Source organism: Haliotis rufescens, unplaced genomic scaffold (genome assembly GCF_023055435.1).
Source record: "Haliotis rufescens isolate VD_foot unplaced genomic scaffold, xgHalRufe1.0.p SCAF_471, whole genome shotgun sequence".
Lineage (NCBI taxonomy): Eukaryota > Metazoa > Mollusca > Gastropoda > Lepetellida > Haliotidae > Haliotis > Haliotis rufescens.
Window position 1 is genome coordinate 444 of NW_025964192.1, and position 8,525 is coordinate 8,968.

General features: G+C 40.4%; 1 long non-coding RNA gene across 1 annotated transcript; it reads left to right on the top strand.

Annotated features, from left to right (window-relative positions):
- Nucleotides 1-571: 571 nt before the first annotated feature.
- LOC125372763 lies at nt 572-7,693 on the top strand. The gene is made up of 2 exons (XR_007218227.1): nt 572-658; nt 5,061-7,693. It is a non-coding gene; the product is annotated as an uncharacterized LOC125372763 (long non-coding RNA).
- Nucleotides 7,694-8,525: the final 832 nt, after the last annotated feature.

The following is an 8,525-nucleotide window of genomic DNA, read 5'->3' on the forward strand; positions in this document are numbered from 1 at the left end:
ATTGAGACTGAGAGTATTGTTTGTATTGAGACTGAGAGTATTGTTTGTATTGAGACTGAGAGTATTGTTTGTATTGAGAATGAGAGTATTGTTTGTATTGAGAATGAGAGTATTGTTTGTATTGAGACTGAGAGTATTGTTTGTATTGAGACTGAGAGTATTGTTTGTATTGAGACTGAGAGTATTGTTTGTATTGAGGCTGAGAGTATTGTTTGTATTGAGACTGAGAGTATTGTTTGTATTGAGGCTGAGAGTATTGTTTGTATTGAGACTGAGAGTATTGTTTGTATTGAGACTGAGAGTATTGTTTGTATTGAGACTGAGAGTATTGTTTGTATTGAGACTGAGAGTATTGTTTGTATTGAGAATGAGAGTATTGTTTGTATTGAGAATGAGAGTATTGTTTGTATTGAGACTGAGAGTATTGTTTGTATTGAGACTGAGAGTATTGTTTGTATTGAGACTGAGAGTATTGTGATAAGTTGATGCCCACCTTGTAACCACCTTACATATTGGCATATTACATAGCCTTGTTTAGTCTGTGACATTAATATAGAAAATGATGACTTTAATTTTCAGTAATCATTCCACGAATCGAGAAGACTATAGCATACATCACAACTGAATTAGATGAACGTGAGAGAGAAGAGTTCTACAGGTATGTTTGGATTAAGATGAAGGCAGTATATAGATCATGTAAGGCTAAATAAAAAATAGTCTTGGTTCTCAGACACTGCCTGCATCATCATAAAGTTCACCGCCTGTTTTGTTTCTTTTTCCATTTTAAAAAAACCCCAACAAAAATCCTCCAATATTCCAACTCCAACGGTAGTCAAATTATTTATACTATATTCCAGCAATTTACCCGTGAAGGAATACTTTTACGTAGGGAGCCCTTTCCCAGGTTGACTGTATTTGGCTACAAAACTGTTTATTTGGTTACATACTAGTTTGAACAACTAAGTAGAAAAACACACCGCCTGACCGCACTATATTTTCAAAAGCCATTGCCTGAGAACCATTTGTTTTCTTTTTTTAAGCCTAAAACATCTACCTTGTATTTTCACTGTTTCTGCCTTGCAAGTAACAGTACACAGGGTATTGCTTCACTGCTACTGTTGCCAGGGCTCCAGATAATTAGCTGACCCATTGAGTATATACTCAAATGTTACCATTCACCAATAAAATGATCCGTTTAATATGCAGTTGAGGTTATCTAGCAGGAACCTCTTTTGTAATCTCAAAATACTGATTTGATAGTTACTTGCAAAAAGAATATTGCATAATGTTCTCCCTTTCCCGATGTGTAAGGGTGTAAGTAGACAAACAAGGCTGCAGATCAGTTGGCACTGTATCATAAACTGGGCGGTTCACTCAGGCTTTGAATTGCCATATATTTTCTAAAATTACTGTTGTGAATAGTAATATGACCTTTTCTTGGATTATTTAAATTTTTAAACTTTTCCTACCTCACACTGTGGATTTCTCATTTGTCTTTGATCCTAAGTGGGAACGTGCCTAAACAAAGGTTTCCGGCTTCTACAAAACAATTCACCCGAACACACCTTACATCACCATGGTCAGTCACCTCCCAACAATCTGGGTCATGCACGCTTTTCATGCCGGTTGACCTACACACGCTGAACACATGATTTCCCAAACCAACTCAATCTCTTTCTTATCGCCATGTTGTGGTGACATGTTTTAAACACCAAGGGAATCTTCGTCTTATTCTTTGTCATTGTTTTCATCATAGATGTACAGCCCATGCATTGTCTCGCGTCTTTCTTGCATGATGATTGTTCTGTTGTGGACGCTGTAGCACATTTACGCGCAGTGCTCAGTGTGTTGATTTGCCGATGAATCCTCCAGTATTTACCTTCCTAAATGTCAGCGTCGAGAGCAGAACAGGCTCTCATAAACTACTGACAGATCTACAAAAACTAAGAAAACTATTGAGGATTCGCACCCATGCACGCAGGCACCCAACCACACACGCACCCACCCACCCAATCTACTGTTCCTGGGATGATCATTTTATGAATCGTCTTTGTCAACTGCTGTGCTCAACTCTTTCCCTTTTGGGTGGGTACATCCAGGCCATCTTGCATGAAGATCGGTGTGACATGTCTCTCCTAGTGACAGTGGATTTGAAGATCAAAGGAAGGATCATACATGACCGGTTTTCACACCTACTCAGTCAGACCTCCACTAGGTTCTGAGTAACAGCTCCAGACCTCCAAATGACTTTTTCAGAATGACTGGACTCTTCCGCCTCACGCCGTTCCGGTCGTTACATCACCCGTTCATGGCAGATTGAGTCTGGGCGCAAAGAATCGGGCCATCCTGGACGATTTGTTTGTTCTATGCTGCCTACAAACCAGATATGATCTGCCCTTCATAGCAACACTTCCTACAACAAACTAGCCTCTGCAATGCCTATATCAAGACAGACAGCTTCCGATTCTCACAGATGCTATAGATACATTACTGGCAGAGAACCCCATAGAGTGTCTGGGCACAGTTCTGATGACACTGGGTTTCTAGTCTCCAATCTTCCTGGTCCGAAAGAAAGACAGCCTTCAAGCTCATTTTCAACAAGTTACACCTACAGACACCTCCATACTTCCGGATCAAACCAATTGCATTACTACGTACGATTCTTCATCCCTGCAACTTCATGATCAGTCCAAATCTCCACAATACTCCACAAATTAATTGTACTTTAGCTGCACTTATGGACGGATGTTTCTGGAAATCCAATATGGTTTACGCATACCACTACCTCCGAGACATCTCTGTGACTGATGCGTCAATTTGGTCTGTGTCAATTTGGGCCATTGGTTCTCGCAGAAAGTCTCCACTACACATCTGCACATTTAGGGGTGACGTGTACCCGATCCAGTTCTCTTGTATTACATCTCTCTCCAGATACCATACATCTTGGTATTATGATTTTTGGGGGCTCTCTCAGACTGAGTATCCGATGGGAGGATGTATTCACTCGTCTGTAGAGACTTTGGTCTTTATCTGGAAGTCGTCAGGCGCGGCCAGATCCTTGTGCCCCGATCCTCTATTCCACTCACCTCTGCTTTTGGCATATGTTGTTGGGTAGTGAATCGACGATCCTTTTGTGGATGTTGTCGACGTTCCTTTTCTCTTCTTGACCTATCGATTCAATCCCCAACATGCTATTGAGATGATGATTAAAAGCTGGTAGGTCCTATTGTCCATGGGAGATAGTGATACCCCTTGTCTTGTAGAGTCGATTGGCCGGATACATTTCCGAAACCATTAAAAGTCATACATTGTATTGTCTGGCTTTACAGTTACGCTCACTTACGTATGAACATGCGACACATATGGTACCCGACTTCATGTGTTCACGTATCAGGATCACAACACTCTTTGGGAGTGTTTAATTGCTATCCACGAGCTTTGACTCATGACACTAGGCAGTGTTACTTATCATGACCCGTGAAGATTCCGGGGTAGAATAGGTCTTCAGCAACCCATGCTTGCCGTAATAGGCGACTAATGGGATTGGGTGGTCAGGCTCGCTGACTTGGTTGATGCATGTCATCGTATCCCAATTACGTGGATTGATGCTCAAGATATTAATCACTAGATTGTCTGGTCCAGACTCGATTATTTACAGACCGCCGTCATATAGCTGGAATATTGCTGAGTGCGGCTTAAAACAACAAACCAACCAACTTATTATGGTTTTGTATCACTGCTAGCTACAGCTTCATCGTGTATACCCTACGGTTGTTGCCTTTTATAGACTAGGGAGCTGCTCCCCACCTTCCAACCGTGGGATAAATGCATAGTGTGCGATAGGATAAGTTTACAAATTTGTCAATTTTACAATAAATTGTATGTTTATAATACCTATCCTATCTCACACGCTATATGCCAAACCGCCCATCCCCGCATCATGATTCCTCTAGGCTATTAAGTTGTAGAAAGAGAATGAGTTGGCTGGGGAAATCACGTGTTCAGTGCGTGTAGGTCGACTGGCATGAAAAGCGTGCATGACCCAGATTGTTGGAAGGTGACCATGGTGATACTTGGTGTGTTTGAGTGAATATGTTTTAGAAGCTGGAAACTTGTTTTTGGCATGTTTCCACTTAGGATCAAAAGAAGATTGAGAAATGCATAGTGTGAGATAGGATAAGTATTATAAATATACAATTTATTGTCATATTTTCAATATTGACTTGCAGCAAATAACTGTAATATTGCTGATGCGAAAATATTTATTCATTCATTCAATATTGACAAAATGCGATTATCCTTGTGTGTTTGTGTGATAAAATGTGTTACAGTATTATTGAGGCAGTATGCATTGTGTTATTAACCAGTTTCTTGCCCGACTAAGTTACTCACTGGGCTCCATGATAGAGATGAATATATGTATGTGAAGCTGTTACACACATGTCGCGTGCCATATCTTCATGTTTAATTGTGGGGTACGGACAGATGGGTAGCCTTGTTATTCAGGCACTCATTCGACAAGAACTTGTGTGCCATGTGTAAAGATGATCCTTGGCGTCAAGATTTGATTGGAGCACTGGTTACCCTAGTCCTCTAAGGTACCACAACTTTCTGGGCAGATTTGTGTCCCTTGAACATGGTGGAAACATTTGATTGTTTGTTTGAATTCTGGTTTGCCTCGTAATGTTTCTAGGTTTGTCAGCACAATCCAACTGCTTGTGGGTTTCACCAAAGTGGTAAACGACTGAGACCTGCATCCTGTGCATTGCTTCGGGAGAGCTACCTCCAACATTAAGCTGACACGCCATGATATAACAGGAATATTACTCAAAGCAGTGTTAAACCCAACTCTCCCACACATATCACGCATATCAAGCATTCATTCGACAAGAATCTATGCTCGTTTCCCCACATGGGTGCAGTGTGTAAAGCTGCTTCTTGGCGCCAAGATTTGATTCGGATATTGCGAAAAGCATTATAAAACTGTCACTCTGACTCACTCACCCACTTAACATCATGGTGTACTTGCTTAATTCTCACATCATTTTTCCTTTTCTTAGACTGAAGAAGATCCAGGAGAAGAAGAAGAAGTTGAAGATAGCTGCAGCTGAGCTTCAGGCACGGAGAAAGAAGGAGATCGGGCTGGAGAACCAGCGGGCTGCCGACCTGCTGGCCGATGACCATGATGAAGATCTGCTGTTCACCAACTAGCTGTCGGTGTAGTCACTGTGTTAATGTGAGACATGGCCGGGTAGTGATGAGTGCTACAAGTTTTAAGGAAATGGAATGGAAGATCAATGATTTAAGAATGTTATTGCAACCTTTTGTTACTAGTTTGTTTTGGTCTTTTACCGTATGTCATTTTAGTTTTATACAATTGGCGCAAATTGGAAATTCTAAATTGCTGCCAGTTCTAAAGCTAAATGTATTATGAAGTTAAAGGGCATTTTATGCTGCATTTAAATGTTCCATTTGACCGAAGTGTTGCTGGACAGTTTGAAATTTTAATTCAATACAAAATATATTTGGATAACATTCAAACCAGAGAAAATGAGTGAAAATTAAACTGCTACATATTTCTGAAATTATGACTTTTTCTGACGAAGGGAAAAAAAAATCAGGAAAATGATTGGAATTGGGATGAAACAGTGCTTAAGAGATGCAGGAATGCAAGAACTTGGAACTGTGACATATTTCATATTTCCCATTGCCTGGCGACGATATATTCCATCAGTTACAGAAACTGTGATAAAATGAACACATTATCTTTTTTTCTGACTAAAACATTGTTGAATAATATTCAAGTTAACTTGTCAAGAGTAACTTAGGGTTTACTTGTTTGTTTGTCTTTATTATCATGATTATGTTTCCAAAGTAAACAACGTAAACATATCCAAACTGCTCTAGTCATCAGACAACAGTAATTTGTGGCAACACCATCCCAGCTACAGCAGCTTGTCCTGTACTAAATAAACCCATTTTGCTGTAAGTTCATGGATAATCTCTTCAATGGTCTTAAAACAATCTCTGAAGTGAAACTGTTTCTTGTCCTACCTACATGAAGGAGTGAATGAATGCTTGTTACATGTCCATGATGGCAGTATGAGGTTAATGTTAGCATTGTAGCCAAAGTGTGAAAGACGGCACACGATGATATTTATGTAACCATGGTAACTGTTAATTTGTCTGTATGTATATACCAGAGTGGAATGATTCATGTCAACATGGCTGTGATGGTGTACATTTTGTTGATGTTGTACTCTGAATATAATTTGCATCATGTATTTGTAAGGTGTACAGTACAACCTTGTTATCTTGGAGCTCCATCTCTATATTTGAAGACTATCAGCCCTCTAATTGGCAACGGGGCGGTAGAGTAGCCTTGTGGTTAAAGCGTCATGCCAAAGACCTGGGTTCTATTTCCGACATGGGTATAATGTGTGAAGCCTATTACTGGTGTCCCCCCTCCCCCCATGATATTGCTGGAATATTGCTAAAAGCGGTGTAAAACCATACTCACTCGCTACTATTTGGCAACCAAATTCTACGTTTGGTGACCATGAATTATCCTTAATCGCCACTGTGTCTACCTCATGTCAGAACAAATTGATGACTACCAGGTTTTCTTGGGTGTACTATGCACCTTCCATTATTCAACAGAAACTAATTCCTGTTACACACTCGTTCATACACAGAGAAAACAACAAAAGTAGCAATCAGCTGTGTATATTTTTTGTTCAAGTGTCTACCAGTGAATCAATCCTGTAAAATAACTGAGAAGAACTTTAATGGAAAAAAGTTAATGCAAATTTGTGTTGAGGCAGAATGATTATTGACACTGTGGTCTAATATCTCCACTCCGCTTACCTTTAACTATAGATAGCTCTGGATGTATGTGATGGTCCACAGGACTCTAAGATAACAAGGCTTCACTGTCGACAGGTTTCAGATTGAATGACATGCAGCTTCACACCATTAGGTATTGAACATTATGGGTTCAATGTTATGTATAACCAGGGGTAGGTAGTAAGTTTTGGTTGAAGGTGTGTAGGTAAATATGGTGATAAAATGTCCTCAGTGATTCTTAATGGGATGGCCAGAGTATTTGCCAATACTTGAAGCCTGCTCGCCAAATCAGATGAACCACTGACTAATTATCATGTCACTCCTGTTTTTCTGTGGGTATATTTTGAGAGGGAAATGTAAATGAGGAATTGGAAAGTGAACACATGAACGTCTCTGTGTTACATATTTGCACCGCCAAAATGTGTCATATGTGTGTGTGTGTTGGTAAAACAGATATTATAAATATAATGAAAGAGAAAGGCAGTCAATTGTCCATAGTATATGTATATGGTTCTCAAGATATCTTCATTATGAAATCTCTTCATTTGTCAATCTCAGTGACATTGTGTAAAGTATAATGTAACTATCATTTGCTCAGTTAGCAATCTATTGGTATGGTATCGAATGACTGAATTGTCAATGGTGTAGTTGTACATTAAGAGATCTGTTAAGTATTTGTTATTCTACAATATTGTTTCATCCTGTGAATGTGATGTGCTTCTCTGTGTCCTGGCAACAGGCCATCTCAGGAGCTAGTGATGCTAGTTATAAAGGCATGGACTTCATAGGGTACGTTGTCAGCATGATTCAAGCCCGATGATCAACCATTAATAAATCAACTATGGTACAAAAAGGTTTTGTTGTCTTTTAAGGATTTAATGCTGTTTATTTAATTATATTGTTTGTTTGTTGTTTAACACCACACTAATTCACACTAATTCAGCTATATGACAGTAGTCTGTAAATAATGGAATCTGGATCAGACAATCCAGTGATTGATGCCTTGAGCATCGATCTTCTCAATTAGGATACAATGACATGCATGGGAAAAGCCAACATAGGTTGCTTGGGACCTATATTCCTACCCGCAATCCCCATGGCAAAAGCCAACATAGGTTGCTGGTGACCTATATTCCTACCCAGAACCCCCATGGCAAAAGCCAACATAGGTTGCTGCTGACCTATATTCCTACCCGGAATCCCCATGGCAAAAGCCAACATAGGTTGCTGGTGACCTATATTCCTACCCAGAACCCCCATGGCAAAAGCCAACATAGGTTGCTGGTGACCTATATTCCTACCCAGAACCCCCATGGCAAAAGCCAACATAGGTTGCTGCTGACCTATATTCCTACCCGGAATCCCAATGGCAAGAGCCAACATAGGTTGCTTGGGACCTATATTCCTACCCAGAATCCCCATGGCAAAAGCACCGCCTCCGTTGTTTCTAGGGGTAGAGCGTCCGCCCGGAGAGAGGAAGGTCCGGGGTTTGATCCCCGGCCGCATCATACCAAAAGACGTTAAAAGATGGTACTTGTTACCCTGTCTGGCGCTCGACATTAAGGGGCTAAAACAAGCACTGGTCTGCTCGGAGTCAGTATACTGTGTCTGAGTGGGATATTCATGTTAAACTGCGGCATGGTATCTCCGTGAGCTAGCACTATAAATCGGCATCAGTC